At 38.8% G+C, this 19,731-nt stretch overlaps 1 protein-coding gene and 1 pseudogene across 3 annotated transcripts in view; both read right to left on the reverse strand.

Annotated features, from left to right (window-relative positions):
• ptpdc1a (protein tyrosine phosphatase domain containing 1a) overlaps positions 1-19,731 on the reverse strand; it is a 117,604-nt gene that overhangs the window by 86,863 nt on the left and 11,010 nt on the right. The window lies entirely within an intron of this gene.
• On the reverse strand, positions 199-1,407 carry LOC145362496 (zinc-binding protein A33-like; annotated as a pseudogene).

A 19,731-nucleotide genomic window follows, 5' to 3' on the forward strand; every position in this document is an offset into this window, starting at 1 on the left:
TACATTGTGGAATTCCATATACACCACATCCATTTGGAGTGACACTTTGTACAAGAGTGCTGGGAGTTGGGTGAGTGAGGAAATGTTATTCTCTTTCCAAAAACCTAATTTTGTTTCTCTTTAACATCTAATTGAAATTTGTTGTTCAAATTCTAAATTTTATCCAGACTTGAGCAGGAAAGTTCAGCACTGGAGGAATTAGTTAATTAAGGACTTAGCACTGGAATGTTGGAGACTGGGGCGAGGAACGGGGGAGGAAATGCTCCTTTGCTTTTCTAACTTTTTCACTCTATAGGAATTGATTCCCAGATCCCATTTGGACTTGCCGTTCACCTCCACCTCCCAGTAGTGCACCCCCGTTGTGAAGCCCTGAGTGGCCAGGATGGAGACACACATGTTGAACCTGGCCGGGCTATCTGGGAGTTGCTGCTTGCTATTGACGGCTCTCACACTGGCCAGGTCCTCAGAGAGCAGCAGCCAAGGGTTGGCTGTTTGAGCATCAAGGGTCAGGACGGCTGGAACTGGCTGGATGATGGCCTTCATTTCCCTCCAGAGTTTGTACTGTAAAGGACCTCTGTATGCCCCCAGGCATATATTCCTAGGCAAGACAGCAGGTGCTTCTTCAGAGAACCTGTCCTTCAAAGAAGTGATCTCCTTGAGAGGGGTCAGGTCACCTTGCTGAAGTTTGGCCTCTACGTTGGTGATGCTCAGCTCCGTGGAGAAGAGCATTCCATGGAGTTGTGTCAGGTTTCGATCCATTTCTGCCAAATTACTCTCCACCTCAGCTTCCAGCTTTGCTATTAGCAGTTGTTCTTGCTTATTGACGAACTGATGCAGGTCAGCAAGCTGCTGAGCAATGTGGCAAATCAACCTACAGCCCATTTCTTTAATATGTGCTATCTCAAGCCCTTGTTTCTGCAGGGCATCTTTCAAAGAGGCCACCTTCTGGTTTTAGGAATTCAGTAACGCACCTCCTTGATTCTTACAGGCCGTGATGAATTCATTCCTCTTCCTAAATTTGTGTTGCTGGTGAAGCTTCGAGTCCTTGCACACCAAGCAGATGAACATCCCATCTGTCTCACAGACAAGGCTCAGTTTCTCTTGGTGTTCCAAACACAGAGTTTGCTCCTCCTCCTCCTCCCCCTCCCCTTCCTGCGGGCCAGTCAGCTTGCGAATCTTGTCCACCACATTCCTCAACACCCGGTTAGGCTGCAGGGTCAGTTCTGCAGCATTCTCGCCACACTGGGGGCAACAGAGTGTGCCACCCTGGTCCTTCCTGTAGGACACAATGTAAGAACGGCAGAAATTCCAGTCACAGTCCACGAGGACAGGGTCAACAAATAAGCCAAGACAGAGGGGACAGATGAGGGGTTCTCCATAGCTTCCATTCTGTGCATTGGAAGCCATGGAATAGTCACATTCAAAACTAGATAGCAACTGATATCTGTAATAAGCATTGGCAGCTAAAGGAACTTCAGCTCAGAGTCAATGAGCTGCAGATACTGCAATGCATCAGTGAGGGGGCAAATTAACGGGACCTTTTTTTTGAATTAGTGCCACAAGTAGGCTTTCATTAATACTGCAATGAAGTTATTTTGAAAATTCCCTTTTACCAGGGCCCCCAAGAGTAACCACATGATAGGGCAGTCCATAAAGAAAGAAATAATGAGAGTTTGTCAGAAAGATATGGCAATGATCATGGAGCATTTTAATCTGCATATAGACTGGAAATTTTTTTTTAAAAAATCAGATGAGCCAAAGTAGCCTAGATGAAGAATTCAAAGAACGTTTGGTCGATAGCTTCTTACTTAGCATGTGCTGGAGAGTCAACCAGACAGCACGCCATACTATACTAGACTTCATATTATGCAACAAGAAAGGACTAATTAATGACCACAGAGTGAAGATAGCAGTGATCATATATGATTGAATTTTACATTCAATTTGAGGGAGAGTGTGTCCAAGTCTTTTAAACTTAAATACAGGCATGAAAGCAGTGCTACCTAAAGTGAACTGACAAATTAGGTTAAGGGATAAGTCAAAAGAGATGCAATGGCAGACGCTGAAAGGGATATTTCAGAATATACAGAATACAAACATTCCAACAAGAAAGAAAAATTCCAAAGGGAAGACGCACCATCCACGGTTAACTGAAAGAGATAGTATCAAACTTAAAGAAAAAACATAATTGCGCAAGGATGGGTGGCCGGTAAGATTATTGAACAAATATTAAAAAAAAGCAACAACTGACTAAAAGTAAAAAAAATTAAAGAGTAAGCGCATTAGAAATAGAAAAACATAGTAAGAGTTATATATCTTTAAAAGAGCAAACAGTTAAAGTGAGTGTTGGCCCTATAGAAAGTGAGTCTGGGAAATTAATAATGGAGAATAAGGAGATGGCAGATGAATTGAACAGGCATTTTGCATCAGTCTTCACTATATAGGATACAAATAATATCCCAGAGATAGCTGTAAATCAGGAAATGGAAAAGGGATGAGTTTAAAAAAATTACAATTAACTGGTAAGTGGTACTGTGCAAGTTGTTGGAGCTTAGGACTGATAAGCCCCAAGCCCTAATGGATTTCTTCCTAGCACCTTAAACAAATAAGACAGTTGTTGCATTGGTTTTAATTTTCCTAAATTCCTTAGATTCAAGGCAGGTTTCATTAAATTGGAAAATAGCAACCGTAACTCCTTTAATAAAAGGGAGGGTGACAGAAAGCAGGAAACAGCAAGCCAGTTAGGTTAACAGCTGGCATAGGAAAAATGTTAGAAATTATTATTAAAGGAATAATAACAGGGCACTTAGGAATTGATTCTTAATCTACCAAAGGGGAAGACACCAACTGTTCAGTGAGTGAGTATCTGGTGGGTGGTTACAGTCTATTCTACTTCTAACATTAAAATATTTCACAAATTGGTAGATAGGTTAATAAACATAATGAAATGGAAGAGAAGGGCTGAGTTAAAAAAAATTACAGTCAATTGTTAAGTGGTACTAAGCAATTTGTTGGAGCTGAGGGCTGATAAGGCTCCTGGCCCTAATGGATTTCTTCCTAGCACCTTAAACAAGTAAGACAGTTGGTGCATCAGTGAGGGGGCAAATTACCAGAGTAATCAAGCAGAATCAACCTGATTTTGAGGGAGTGCTATCACGGCCTGTAATAATCTAGTTCCACAGTATCGGATTTGGGGGGGGTGGTCCAAAGCTGCACTGAGGAATTCCTCTCCTATGTTTCCGGGAAAGGGTTTACGTGGCAATTGCTCAGAAGGCCTAACTTGCCCTGGACAATTGCGCTCCACTTGGAACCAAAGTGATTTAAATGGCTTACATTGGATGATTCTGTTGGTGTTATGCTGATAGTTGCTCTGAAAAAGTTTAAAGAAAGAAAAGCACTTCTAACTTAAAAGATCCAAGCCAGTACCCACATGGGACACCCCCACAATCCCGAATGCCCAGGAGACACCCCTGCAACCGCCTCCTTTCTCTCTAAGCATCCCCCTAACCCCCCCCCCCCCCACCCAAATGGGATTCCCCTTGATCAGACCCAGCTGTTTAACCAATTTATTGGAAGCAACATGTGGATAAGCAAATGAAGGAGATTCCTTCTAAACCACTGGGGGAGGCTGAAGCACTTGTAAGTATAATGTTCTAAATCTCCAAAATGAACATGAAGATCAATATTTTTTGCTAGAATTTACTTGTTAATTTAAGTGGCTATTGTAATATACCTTGGGATCTTTTACATTAAAAGGCACTATACAAATGCAAGTTATTGTGGTTACACTTCAAAACTGCTTTATCCAAGATTTAATGTACAGTAGAGTTACTTCCTACCTTGCCTGTATTGGCAGCGCTATTGAGGTGAAATTACTTCTGACACTGCAAATAGGAAACTGGTGTTCAAATTGCCTTCATTAATTGTACCAACTTATTAACAAAGATCCTCTGAAAGCCATCCTAGGGACATGCAATCTGCTCTGCAAGAAGCACTGCAAAGAAAATAAATGCGTTTTTGTCCTGCCCACCCTACTTCCTCCACACAAGGTCTTGCATGATGAGTGCATCACATTGCACAAGTTCAAATTGTAGAAACGTCCACACCAAGGGTAACGATGCATTGGATTCTATAGAATTTGGAAGAAGTTGGCGTCTATCAATTAACTTTCTGTCCATATATGGACTGGTTAGATAATAATTGTGGTATTGTGCAAAGTTGTATTTACTGCTGGGGTTATACTTACATTGAGATCCATAATCCCCAAAGAATTGAAGAATTCCCCTACTCATTATTAGTGAGTCAGTTTTTCAGCTCTACTATATATTGACTCATTCTGTGCAGCTGCAGCCCACACACAGATGTTGAATAACGTGTGTATGCATAAACTATCCTAAAAAAAGAATTTTCTGGAACTTACATTTGGAGTGACAATGTTCAGCAACTCATTCTTATCATGCTATATTTTTTGTGGTAACTCTGGAACACTGATCCATTAACAGTGCAGCAAAGTCAATGAAGAATCGGGGTTTCATGGACAGTATAGCCTTATGACTTACACTGTGGACCAATATAGCAATATAAAAAAATCAGAGAATAGATGTACATGACTGAATTGTTTCATAGGCTGGTACCTTCTAAATTCACCTTAGACATTATTTTCTTCTTTGTTAAACATTGTAAAAGGTAATTTTGTACATTCTCCTTTCAATGAGTAACAATGGGGAGACGTAACTTTGTGGACAAGACATGCAGACCCTCCTGGATAAGATGGAGCAGAGGAAGGAGTTGCTGTTAACGAGAGCAAAGGGAAGGGCTTTTTACAATCAAACAAGTCAAATCAACACCTGAAGCTCACATCCCACATCATATCGTCATCAACTCTTCTTCACAGGGTAAGCCAGCACTCACGGCAGCATACTCAGAGTGCAGTTCCTTATTGAAGGAGCTGACTCACCATGATGATAGTGGAGCAATGGATGAGAAGAAATTTTGGATCAGTAAGTGCAATGGGCTCGTACCAAAAAGGATGCACAACAGACATGTAAGCAAGACTATACCTCATGGAATAAAAGAGACACTAGCAAAATGAATACTGAAATTGGCGGAGTGACAGAAACCAGAGAGTGGTGGTTAATAGGTATTTTTCAAGTTGGGGGGGCGGGGGGTGGTGGGGAAGGTTTATCATGTGGTTTTCAGGGGTCAGTGTTGGGAATCTTGCTCTTCCTGATGTGTAACCTAGGCCTCTTGTGTATAGTATAAATTTGTGGACGATACAAAACTTGGAAATATTGTGAAATTTATCAATCCACAGCTTGTTAGAAAGTCTGATCAATAAATTATTTAAATGCCCAAACAAAATACAATCCCACATTTTCCCAAAGTAGGTGTGACTTTACACATCTTAGAAAATACATAAATTATAGATCCAGTAGAACTCTCCCCTGCTATAAGAGAAGGATCCAATCAATAGACCCAAAGTTCCACGAGTTGTGGAGTACATGCAGATAATACTGTGGCCACCTTCCCACACAGTCACAAGAATTAATGACATTTGCTGAATACTAGCATCAAAATTTGTCTTTTTTTTAAAATGAGCCTGTAACTTGTAGACAGGAGAAAATGGTGCATTTATACTGTGCCTTTTATAAATCCAAGATGTTTCAAAGCATCTGACAATCCTGAACATTTTGAATTGTCATAGGGAAAATCATATAATCATAGGGAAAGACAGATTCTCAAATAAATTTAGAATATCATTTCATATTCATTATTGTAGAGAACAGAGCATTTTGGAAACAGCACATCCAGTTCTTCAGATCAATTTCCAATAGAAGTGGGAAAAGGTATTGAATTTTGCAACAACTTTTGCCTCAGATGATCTAAAAAAACCACCATAACGCAGGTTATTCTGACAGAATGATACTTTCCATATTCTATGAACCAGACAAGTTTCGGTGCACGAAAATTTATAGATAGGTTTAACACACCCAAAAAGTACTGCTAAAACCTTATGGTATGTACCCAAGCTACTGAAAGTCAAAGAAAAGATACCAGAGATTCTAGCCACAACCTTTTAATCCTCATTCAAATAAGCAAATTGTGCCAAGGACTGGAAGATTAGCTGGTGTAACATTTTTGCTCAAGGATAAGATGGGTAACGAAAGACCAATTAGTCCAATGCAAGTTGTGAACAAACTCCTGGAATTAATAACTCAAGATGAAATTAATGAGCAATGTAGTCAGGGCAGCCAGCACAGATTTTAAGCAAAGTACTACCAGATGTTAGAAATCTGAAACAAAAACAAAATGTTGGAAATACTTAAAAGGTCTGGCAGCATCTGTGAAGAGAGCAGCAGAGATGTTTCAGGCATGTGACTTTTCATCAAAACTTACGAAAGGTGTTCTGATGAAACATCATCAATCTTATCCCCACAATGCAGGAGGCCATTCAGCTCATTGAGCCTGCACTGGCAACAATCCCACCCAACCCTATTCTGATAACCCCACATATTTACCTTGCTAGTCCCCTTGACGGTAAGGTGCAACTTAGTGTGGCCAACCAATCCAACCTGCACATTTTTGGACTGCAGGAGGAAACCGGAGCACCTGAAGGAAACCCACACAGAGAGAGAGAATGTGCAAACTCCACACAGACCCAATGCCAGAATTGAACTGTGAGGCACCAACACTAACCACCTGTGCCACCATGCCACCCTGGAACGTTAACTCTGTTTTGCTCTCCACAGGTGATGCCAGATCTGCTATTTTCAAAATGTTCTGTTTTTATTACTGGTTGGTTAAGCTTTTCTAACACAGCATGCTTTTATGAATCTTTTTTAATAGAAGTGAATAAGCAAATGCAATAGAAGTAAACAAGATGCACTTTAAGGAAGGTGTAATGGATAAATGGATGTTGGCAGCCTGAAGAGATTTTGGAAGTAGTGTAGTCCATAGGGTCCAAGATGGTTAACTTTTGTTCTCAACATAGATAAATTAGAATTAGGCATAGAGAAGCAAATTGGGGAGATAAAGCACATAGGGAGGACGGTACCATAATTCATACAGACAAAGACAAGATAGCAAATTAATAGGAAGTGCAGGTTCAGGTGGATATTTAATATTAAGAGACCGACGTTACATTAATACTAACCAAAAACAATATTCTGCTCTCAATTCTAGCACAAGTACCACTTTGAAGTGCGTTCAACTCCACATATTGAATTACCCAAGGCAAAATTCTGCAAAAGTTTATCCCTTGCTCACAAAGGCAGTTTAAGCAGACTTCAAAGTATCAATCCACACTTACGTGTTAGCTATTAAAACTTGTCCACCCTATTTCCCCACAGATGGTGCTATGGTTTAAATAGCATCAAGTCTCATAATATTTGAAACATGTATTAATCTATAACAGCCAAACCATTTAGACAATCAATATAACTTCTGTTCCAAAATTTGTATCTTGAAAAGGATATGAGCTGAAAATTCATTCATATTTTACTCACCACCTAATTATGTGCATTAGGTTATAGACGCTCATACCACACAAAACAATCAACTTATGTTTCGTGACATGTTTATTGAAAACATATTTTACATCATAGCAAGCAGAAATGGTATTGTTTAAGATACTGTCATCTTCTAAAGGCTTTGTAAATCTTTGCTCTCATCCTTTGCTCCTGTTTAGTTTGATTCCTATTTTATACTTAAAAATTTTCAAACAAAAGGTTTTGATCATCTGCCCTGGGGAACAAAGGAGTTCCTTGCAGAAATAGTATGTCTAAATTGCATGTATATAGCACCAATAATTTCACAAAGACATAATAAAGAAGTGACAACTGAATCAAAGGTGATAATGGGAACAGCAAACATAAGCTTTGTTAAAAAGAATGGGTTTTTAAAAAAAACCTGCATTTGCATAGCAACTTTCAGATTCTCAGGCAGTCCAAAGCAGTCCTGTCAGTACTTTTTGAAATGCAGTCACTGCTGCATTGTATGCAAATATGGCAGCCAAGTACCACACAAGATCCACAATGAAATAATTGGCTAGATAATCTGTTATAGTGATGTTGAGTATAAATGTGAACTAGGACATTGAAAACACTCAGCTCATTGTTAAATCAACCATGGGATACTTTACATCCACCCAAGAACGCAGCTTAACTTCCCATATAAAGGGAGCAGTCCAACAGTATTGCACTGAAGTACTGCATTAGATTATGCAATGAAGTCTCTGGAATGTGGTTTAAACCCATAATCTTAGATGAGGCATAAAACATTTTAGGAGACAATTAGAAAGAGTGGAAGGGAAAAAGACAGAAACAAAAAAGGGTAAAAATTCCAGAGTATGGGGCTTATAGGTCTGAAGATACAAAAAAGGAAATACTTGCATTTATATAGCATTTTTCATGACCACTCGACTTCTTAAAATACTTTACAATCAATGATGCACTTTTTGACTTGTGGTCACTTTTGTAATGGAAGAAACATGGCAGCCAATGTGCATATAGCAAACTCCCATAAACAATATAATGATAACCAGAAAATCTGTTGTGATACTGTTTGAAAGATAAATACTGGCCTGGATATCAGGGATAACTTCCCTGCTTTTCTTCAAAATAATGCCTTGGAATCTTTTACAGCCCCACCCGATCAGGCAGTGGGGGCAAGAGTTCATCTCCCTCAGTGTCGCACTGGAGTGTCAGCATTTTGATTTTTATACTCAAGTTCTGAAGTGAGACTTGAACCCAGAACCTTGTGACTCAGAGGTGCTGCGTTGCCAACTGGACTACGTGCAGCCATAAATAGTGGGGCAAAGGGAATTGGGACACATAAAAGGCAAGAGTAGAGAATTCTGTGAGGAATGCAGCGCTTAAACAGGTTTGGAAATAGGCCATTAAGGAAATCAGACGCAAAGATGAGGATTTTAAATTTGAAACAATCAGCTACCAGGAAGCCACATGAGTCAGCAAGAACACAGGTGATAGACAAATGAGCTTTGAATGAGTTCAAGTTTAGAGAGCAAAAGATGGAAGGTTGGCAACAAAGCATTTAGAATAGTTGAGCTGGGAGATAACAATGGTGCAAATGAGGGTTTCATTTAGCCTGCAAGGTCAGTGTGTTCAAGGGGAGTGTGGTAGTTTACTAAGGAATGGAAACAATTTAAAACGTCGAGCAGTATTGGGGCTGGGAAGTAGGTTATCAGTTTAGTGGAAAAGGAATTAAGGGATCCGGAAGTAGATAGCGTGAACAAGATGTGATTGAAGACTGTACAAGAGAAGATATGAGAGACAGCAACTCATGGTCAGGACAGAAGTTCCTGGGTGGAGAGAGCTGACTTTATGGAGAAATGGGGAAAGCAGCAGGGCTGAACTGTTGGTCTCAGTCGTGCTAACAATGACTCTAAAAGATCCTTCGACATGTTGCTAAAGGGGATACTGAAGGAGTCAAGGAAAGAGAAACAGTTGCTAGTGAAGGTTAAAAAAAAATTCTGGGGTTATCTTTATAATATGTCAACAGCAGCACGGCATTTTTCTTGTTAAAGATTTAATAGCTTGGAATCAACTCCCAATAATTTTTTTTTACACTCATTTTAATTATATAGGGGTAAAGTTTCCACTTTGGGCATATTCCTGATATATTCAAAAAATATTCTTGATGTATTTCAGTGTAGTAACTCAGTTCAGTTTTATTGATAAAGCTGAAAATGAACTTAACAAATAAAACATTTTAACCAGTATCACGTGCGCAATTTTACATAACTGCTTCAAAAATCATACTGAACGATTTGGTGTACAGTAGTCAATTTCTGAGTAACTTAAAACAAATCAAAGGTGGTTAAAGAATGTCTCTTAGCACCCTTTTGTTCAAGAGAACTAACTTAAGTTTAAGAGCCTCTATGAAGGCAAACAGGTGCAAATGGTAAAAACTTGCATTAATGATTAATTTGATCCAAAGAGGCCAGTTTCGAGTACATATAATCCTTTTTGAGCTTGATAAAAAGAAATTCAAACTCAGTTAAAAGTTAATAGCTGAAATAATTACAAGTCAATATTTCATATTTCAAGATGTTTACTGTAGCAAATTACCAGGAATACATAACTAAACACCATATTTGTAAGCAAGGTATGCGTTGAGCCAGAGAATGGAATACCCTTGTCTTATTCTTAACCCAATTAAAACATAGACTTCACGAGTATATGTTACAGTGTTCTTTGTGTAGAATTTAATTTTCCTGGAATCAATCCAAGTGACTCTGAGCTCCCGAGGGTTTATTCCTGTTCGCTTCTTTTCTCGGCCTGGTAACTTACAATCTTAGAACTGTCTTTCACGGTGAGGCTTTCCTTTCCTGGAGACTCTCCTCCTCGCCCAAGATGGGCAACCAAGGCACATTTTAACTTCCCATGACTTTCATCTTTCCAATTTGGGCACAAACTCTCACCTGCATCCCTGTGCAGGAAACTATAGTAAGAAGTCTCACAACACCAGGTTAAAGTCCAACAGGTTTACTTGCTAGCACAAGCTTTTGGAGTCTCTTTCCTTCATCAGGTGATCGAGGAGTTGTGTTCACAAATAGGGCATATACAGACACAAACTCAATTTACAAGATAATGGTTGGAATGTGAGTCTTTACAGATAATCAAGTCTTAAAGGTACAGACAATGTGAGTGGAGACAGGGTAAAACACAGGTTAAAGAAATGTGTATTGTCTCCAGCCAGGACAGTTAGTGAGATTTTGCAAGCCCAGGCAAGTTGTGGGGGTTACAGAGAGTGTGACATGAATCCAAGATCCCGGTTGAGGCCGTCCTTATGTGTGCGGAATTTGGCTATCAGTTTCACGAAACTGTAGACATGTCTTTGGCCTCTAGCTATTTCCTCTCTCCTGGATCCTAGCGGTCTCAAATTGCTGTCCGCGATGTTCAGTGTTATGAAGGGAAAGCCTGTAACCTCTACAATGGCTTCCTCTGTGTCCTTCCCTGGTGATATTTTGAATCACATGAGCTTTGTATCAAAGTAGAAATAATTATCTGTCCTTACGAGCCCAACTCTCTTTCATCTTGGAACCAAAGAAACAATTTAAAGCACAACTGTTTACAACCTGACATTCTCAACACTTTTTTGGGATTCTGGAGACTGTCTCCATTGTTAATACACAGATTGCTACAATTATCTCCGAGCTTAAATATCTTGCACCTTCTTCCCAGTAAAATAATCTAAAGCCTTCCTTTGATCTCTAACAATCAAATACCCAGGCTTGCTGGACCTTCGTTTTACATTAAATTTTAAAACAGTCCCAAAACAGAATAATCTCAAACATTAATTGCAACAAGTGGCCAGTTTCTAATACTTAAAAGAAACTCTAATGCAAAAAATTGTGGAAAATTAATGTACATTATGTGCAGGAACTTTCAAAAGTTAATTGAGGGGGGGTTGTGTGAAGGCAATGGGACATCTAGTAAGTGGCAAGCTTTCAAAAGTATGTTAACCAGAATTCAGGGTAAACACATTCCTCTTAGAGTGAACAGAGGGCTGGCAGAAGTAGGGAGCCCTGGATGACTCAGGATATTGAAGCGCTGTCAAGAAGAATAAAGAGGCACATGACATGCATAGGCAACTGGGATCAACTGAATCCCTTGATGAGTATAGGGGGTGTATGAGTAGAGTTAAGAGAGAAATCAGGAGGGCAAAGACATGAGATTGTTTGGGCATATAAAGCATGTACGGATCCATAAGAGATGGGTGAGATCCTAAATGAATATTTCTCATCAGTATTTACTGTTGATAAAAGCATGGATGTTAGGGAACTTGGGGAAATAAACTGTGATGTCTTGAGGAGTGTACATGTTACAGAGGAGGTGGTGCTGGAAATCTTAAAGCACATCAAGGTAAATAAATCCTCAGGACCTGATGAAGTGTATCCCAGGACATTGTGGGAGGCTAGGGAGGAAACTGCAGGTCCCCTAGCCGAGATAAATGAATCATCGATAGTCTCGGGTTAAGTGCCTGAGGATTGGAGAGCGGCAAATGTTTAAGAAGGACTGCAGGGAAAAGCCTGGGAACTACAGACCAGTGAGCCTCACAACTGTGATGGGTAAGTTGTTGGAAGATATTTTGAGAGACAGGATCTACACGCATTTAGAGACCCCAAGGACTGATTAGGGACAGTCAGCATGGCTTTGAGAGTGGAAAACCATGCCTCACAAATTTGATTAAGTTTTTTGAAGGGGTGACCAAGAAGGTAGGTGAGGGCAGCACAGTTGATGTTGTCTACATGGACTTTAGCAAGGCCTTTGACAAGGTACCTCATGCTAGGTTGTTGCATAATGTTAAATCTCACGGGATCCAGGATGAGGCATCCAAATGGAAACAAAATTGATTTCTTAACAGAAAGAAGTCTCACAACACCAGGTCAAAGTCCAACAGGTTTACTTAGTAGCACACTTCTTACTGTGCTTACCCCCGTCCAACTCCAGCATCTCCACTTCTTGACAGAAGCCGGGGGTGGTTGTAGAGAGTTGTTTTTCAAACTGGAGAACTGTGACCAGTGGTGTGCCTCAGGGATCAGTGCTGGGTCCACTTGTCATTTATATTAATGATTTGGATGAGAATATAGGAGGCAAGATTACTAAGTTTGCAGGTGACACTAAGATTGGTGGCATCGTGGACAGTGAAGAAAGTTATCTCCAACTGCAATGGGATCTTGATCAATTGGGTCAGCTGATGAATGGCAGATGGAGTTTAATTTAGACAAATGCGAGGTGATGCATTTTGGTAGATTGAACGAGGGCAGAACTTACTCAGTTAATGCTAGGGCGTTGGGGGAGTTACAGAACAAAGATCTAGGAGTACATGTTCATAGCTCCTTGAAAGTGGAGTCACAGGTGGACAGAGTGGAGAAGGTGGCATTCGGCACGCTTGGTTTCATCGGTCAGAACATGGAATACAGGAGTTGGAACGTCTTGTTGACATTGGTAAGAGCAGACTTGGAATACAGTGTGCAGTTCTGGTCATCACTATTATAGAAACGATATTATTAAACTAGAAAGAGTGCAGAAAAGATTTACGAGAATGCTACTGGGACTTGATGGATTAAGTTATGAGGAGAGGCTGGATAGCCTGGGACTGAATTTGGGTGGAACGCGCTTAAAAAGTGTAAACCAGGGAAACTTTTTCCCATAACGTCTAATTGAGGGAAAAAGTGGCAGCATTATGTTACTGGAGCCTAAGGCAAAGCATCGGATGCTGAACACGTGCACAGGTCAGATGGCAAAACAATTTCAGATATGTGTACAATCTAAGAAATTCTACATAATTTTGCAGTCAGGCTACAGAAGAAGAAACATACAAAAAGTAAAAGATTAGAATAAAACAAACCTCTCTACGCTAACGGTAATGCATTTTTAATCTTTAGTTATCGATAAGAATTTACTTTTTGGTTTAAGTATTAATGTGGCACTTGGGGAAAAACACTTGATCAGTTCCACTTGTGTCAAGTATCAGATTAACCACAAAAGCAAATCCATCATATGAGCAAAAATGTGCCACAGGAGATTATTTTTGTTTCTTTTGCATCAATCCCAGCATTGAGAGGTCCAGTAAAGGACAGGTCTTAAAATATAAAAGGCAAGGAAAAAAAGCGTCAAATATTTTTAAAGCGTTGTATCAGAAATAAATCCTGTAGAGTAGCAATCATATTATGCTAACAGGGCCATTATTCAATGTTGACACATTGGACAAACTGAAGTTACACATCATCACTCATCTACAGCCTAGCTTTTAAATTTTGCTGATTGCCAGGGGATAGAAACAAATACTTGACTAATCTGTCACACCAACTATTATTGCGTCAATTGAGTTAGAATTGTTATAGAAATGTAATGTATAAAATAAGTTCTCATTAATAAATGTATCACTGCTTTACAAAGCAAATGACCAAAATATAAATGTAATATGTTTAAAAAGTTCCTTATTTTTATTGAGGGTTTAACTGGGCAAAGCTGTCAGTCAAAACTGATACCTCACCAAAATTACTTAAGGCTAAAGTAACCCCAGATTTTCTTCTTCCGAGTCGACACTGCAACTGCACTGAGCCTTGTTGTACCTTACACACAGTGATAATTATGGCTGGTTGTCCTTAAAGCTAATTGATTAGCAAGTGTAATCATTTTGCAGCACAAGTACTAATAGCAGAGAAAACACAGAGAATCATGTAGGCAGGCGGTAAGAAACCAGACATTAATTTGCTCCGGACTTATTACTGCTGTTTTCATAGTCTCCGATGTCTCTTGAAACTGGTATTTCTTACATGTGTTTCCTGTTGGTATAGCTGTTAACAGTTAAAGTATACTGAATGATGGAGACATCTTTACAGTGTCAAAAACACAAAAGCTCCTGTCTGGTGGAAAGGAGTGGAGAATGTAATCAAACTAGTTATTTTAAGCTGCAACTCCATTCTAAAAATTAACTAAACAGTGCAATCAGTTCTAGTAAGTATTTTAAATTTTCCCATACAAAAACTCCACTCAGTATTTTATCATTAAGCCTGTAACACTAGTTACCAGCTTGAGATGCGTTTGGGCACAAGAAAGCCACAATTTTTACATCAGCATGAATACCCATGGCTAGCCTCCCAACCACATGTTTTTGGGTCAACTTTTTCCCCATTCATTTTCATTAGTCCAAATTAGATATCTGCACTGTTTCATGTCAACCATTCAATACATTTTCTTTATACAATCTGTGTGGCAAATTACTTTCATACAAAAACTTTTTTTTTAAATCATTAAATATCTAAAACATTAAAATCACATCTACTTTCAACTATCCAGGGGGTCCAGGCTAGTCCTTTTCACAATCACAGGTCCAATGAATTAAGCTCACAATGCTTTCCTTGTTTCATTGTAGGATACATTAATTCATTGAATTGGTTGAAGTCATAATAGATCAATATGTACTTCAGCAATTGTAAGCATACATGCACATGGGAACAGAAATAGACCACTCATGCTCTTAATCCTCTTCATGGCTGATCTGTACCTCAAATTCTACTTCCCCATTTATGCTCCAGATCCCTTGAGATATTTTCCTAGATAGAATCAATGTTACGCTAAATTGGCTCAACATCCTCAACCTTTTTTGGGGTGGGTTGGGGGCATTGAGCTTAGGAATGTTGACTCCTCCCTTGTGCAAAGAGGTGCATCCTGATTTCACTTTCCAATGACTTAGCTCCCATGTTCAGGACTTCCCCACCAGCAGAAAATGTTTCTCTGTATCACTAACCTATTGAATGTTCTTATCATATTTATGCAACTTGTATTCATAATTTAACTCTAAGCTGTGATATGGAGCATCTGCATTATACTTTCTCCAAGGACACATATCCTTCCCAAGATGCCCAAAACTGCAATGCTCCAGATGGAGCTGGATCAAGGTACTCTATTAATTGAAACATAGCTTCCTCTCCTCTTGTATTCCAACCCACTTGGATAAAAGCCAACATTCAATCAGCATTTTTGATCTGTCTATTAGCCTTCATTGACTTGTGTACACAGACACCCAAATCCCACAGCTCCTAGCTTCTTCCCATTTAGAAATTTGTCTTTCTTTGAATTAAAGTGGATGATTTCAGTTTCCCTTAAAATCAAAAGCAAGCATGGATCATTCGACTCATCGAATGTGCTCTGCCATTTAATAAAATAATGGCTGTCCTGATCGTGGCCCCAGGTCCACTTAACTGTATGGCCCTCATAATCCTTAATCCCCTTTAGATCAAAAATCTGTAACTGAAGCTTGAATAAATTTAATGGGCAGCACAGTAGCACAATGGCTCCAGGGACCCAGGTTTGATTCCCGGTTTGGGTCACCGTCTGTGTTGAGTTTGCACATTCTCCTTGTTTCCTCTGGGTGCTCCGGTTTCCTCCCACAATCCAAAGATGTACGGGTTAGGTTGATTGGTCATGCTAAAATTGCCCCTTAGTATCCTGAGATGCATAGGTTAGAGGGATTTGCGGGTAAATATGTAGGGATATGGGGGTAGGGCCTGAGTGGGATTGTAGTCAGTGCAGACTCGATGGGCCAGATGGCCTCTTTCTGCAGTATAGGGTTTCTATGATTTCTATGACCCAGCCTCCAGTGTCTCTGTTGGGAGAGAATTCTAAAAGATCAACAACCCCCAGACGGGAAATTTCTCCTGATCTGTCTTAAATGGGAGATGCATTTTTTTTAATGGTGCTCCCTTGTTCTAGATTTCCTCCGTGGAGGAAACATCCTCTCAACAACAACTTATCAAGCTGCTTAGAACTTTATAATCTCAATATCATCTCTCATTTTCCTAAACACTAATGAATATAGGCACAACATGTTCAACCTTTCCTCAAAAGACCCTCGCCTCAGGAATCAACCTAGCGAATCTTCTCTGAACTGTTTCCAGTGCAAGTATATTCTTCCTTGCATGAGACCAAAACTGCACACACCAGTCCAAATACAGTCTCACTAATGCTTTGTATAGCTTTGGCAAGACTTCCTTACTTATATGCAGCGTCCTTCTTGCAATAAAAGGTCAACATTCCGTTTGCCTTCCTAATTATTTGCTGTACCTGCATATTAACGTTTGGTGATTCATATACAAGGACAGTCAGATCCCTCCATCCTGCAGAATGCTGTAGTCTCTCTTCAATTCAATTTTATTCTGCTTTTCTACAAACGATCTGCCTTTTTGAGCTCTATTTTCCACCATATTGCCCAATCACAATCTGTCTGTGCTACTTTGTAATTTCCTGCTCTCATCCCTAGTACTTAAATGCCTCTTTTCTCAGTGCAATTGTAGAATTGGATGAACAAGTCTATTCTGTCATCCAAATCTTGAATAAACTTGATGGAAAACTGATGACTTAATACAAATCCCTGAGGAACACCACTTGTCACATCCTACAAAGTGCTCTTTATCCCTGCCTTCCAATTAATTTCCAGATCATGTTGGAAAATTGCTTCCTATTTTTGAATTGTAAGAGGCTGAGACCAGACAAATTTCAGTCTAGAAGACACTTGATCTAATGATATTAGGACAGTTTGGTAAACAACAAAAGTTATACTTAACAAAAGGTAGCAGTTGCTATCCTAGTTCAGGTGGTCCTTACTTCACACTGACTCTAGCACTCACAGGTGGCTCATGACTTCATCCTCTTTTCACTTCCTATGTCTTTTTCAAATCTACGTACCAAATCTCTTCAAACAAGTTATTTTATCCTCTGCAACCAGAGTCTTCCTGTGTTCTGATGTTGCCATCGTGCTTTGAACTTGTTATTCCATTTGTCAACGGTCACAGACCCATGGTCGCAACCTGAACAGGATGCTCTGAGCTCCTAACCGCCCATCATTAATGTTTTTTCTGTATAACAATTCTTACATTCATTTAGTTATAGCTTCAAAGTTCATTGGTCTATCCATTTCAAAGCATATCCTTTCATCAAACTTGTTAATATAGTTTGGATATATGTCCATCTTACCGTTTTACTATTCACACCATCAATTCCTGTTGCAGTGTGAAATAACTGAAGTTACACAAGTCTAAAATTAATCCTTGATACACCAGGAACAAATCCAAAATAGACTAAGAAAATAATTCATAACACACAGTATAAAAAGTACAGAAAATATAGAAAAGTATAGAAAGGTTCACATTGCCTATGCGGTGCACTTCCATTTTTGTTAATGATGCCTAGTTCAGAAGCGTTATCAAATGTCTTCTGGAGCCTAGCTAGGTAACATCCATTAGAATTCATTAATCACTTTGTTAGTGCACAACTCAAAAACATTACTTGGACAATTTGAACTTACTCTTCATAAATCTATCCTGGTGCTTATCAGCTCATACTTGCCCACATATAAATTCACACTCAAAATTGACTTAAGTTCCCGATATTTCACAGAAATCATTTGGAGAAATTCAACTGCAAGGTGGTGGTTTTCTATCTGTCAATAGGAAAGTTGCATGTAAAAGGAACATGTTGCCCAACCCAGCAAAATATAAAACAAAGACTTTCACCCTCATCCTCCCACAATATTATAGGACAGGCACAGAGGTTTCTTTATTCTAGCATAACTGGACTCTTTGTTCTAGTCAGGATAAAAATAACAAACCTTATTAACCTGTGGGGAAGTTAAGGGAAATTTTCTACTAAAAATACAGAACTCCTGAAATGTAAAGCGAGACCCACAAACATTTGGGTGTTTTCTCCATTTTTTCCAAAAATTGACAAGACTTCTTGTTTTGCCCTAGTTCTATTTGCCCACAAAGATTGGAAAGCCCGTTGATAATTTCAGAGGAGAGGACTCAAGATGGAAGCAACGATTTGGTAAAAGCAAAGATAGAACCAAACATATAACAAGTTAAATCATTCCAAACTTGAATCAAAATGTTGTTTTGTATAAACATTTCAACACTAAATGAAAGCAAAGGTATTTACATGCCTTTACTTAGTGTCCTTTCATTGGCATGTACACTCCAAAATAAAAATGCATCAAAACACTTTTGAAATGGAATTAGGTCATTGAGCTCATTAAATAGTACAACATGGTCAAACAGCTAACCAACTAACCCCTATTCTTTTGGGCTCATGATTTACAAATGCTAAACTCAGAAAATGTTTTAAAAATTAACTCAAATTTAACAACTGCAAAGAGCTAAATACTTGAATATTGATATATTTTAAGATATTAAAAATAGCCTGATATATGTTAAGATACTTATTCCTTACAAAGTTTGATAATAAAAAACTTTAGTAACAAGAGACCAATAAATTTTCAACTGTTATATACCACAATACCTTTCTCTACAAACAACATTATACAGGCTTTTAAATTTTAGAATGCAGCACTTATGAATATGCAAACAAGTTAATTTTAGCTTTCTAAGTGAAATAAATGACAAGCACAGAACCTAAAGTAATTATCTTCTTCAATATGCATAATATTGATAGTGAGAATAATGCATTAAAAGTTTGGAAATTAATTGATTTTATGTAAATTATTTCATCCAGCAATTTTATACTCAGCAACGTACAATAAACCTTCAAACAGCAGAATGAACACACTTCACTCCCATCAGTTCCCAGGATGCCTCAAAAAGCTAAGCAGCCAAAATGTTACTTTAAGTGGAATGAGGTATCAAGGTCCCACAAACAGCAAGCAAGACAACAAATTAATCTCTTTTCTGATGGGAGGACAAAAAATGACCAGAACATAGGAGGAAGCTACTGCCTTTCTTCAACAAATGCCATAGAATCTTTAATGTTTGCTTGAGGGGGGGGACAACTGTGGCTTTATGATTTCTTCAGAAAGACAGCAATCCCTTGGTTTGCAACTGTACAATAGCAATTACAGTTCACAAGTTCTTTATTGGGTTTGAGATATTCTGATGATATTAAGGTGATATACAACCTTTTTACACTAAAAAGTAATCAATGTATTCTTGACCTGCTTTGCCCTTCTGCTCATTCTTAATGGTTATTTGTAAATTTTCTGATTGACAGTTTCATTAAACTACTTATTCTTATTCTATGAGAACAGAATGAAAGCTACAACTTCCATCTGCATTTCTCTTACATATACACATATATACCATATTTCCCATATCAGCTGGCAGTAACTGAACTCAGTTACATTTCCAACTCAATTCCTACAGTCCAAACAAAATAGAGGACGGGGGCATTTTCTAACAAACATTTCTAATGT

The sequence above is a fragment of the Carcharhinus amblyrhynchos genome, chromosome 3 (assembly GCF_965287045.1).
Source record: "Carcharhinus amblyrhynchos chromosome 3, sCarAmb.v2.hapA, whole genome shotgun sequence".
NCBI classification, from domain to species: Eukaryota; Metazoa; Chordata; class Chondrichthyes; order Carcharhiniformes; family Carcharhinidae; genus Carcharhinus; species Carcharhinus amblyrhynchos.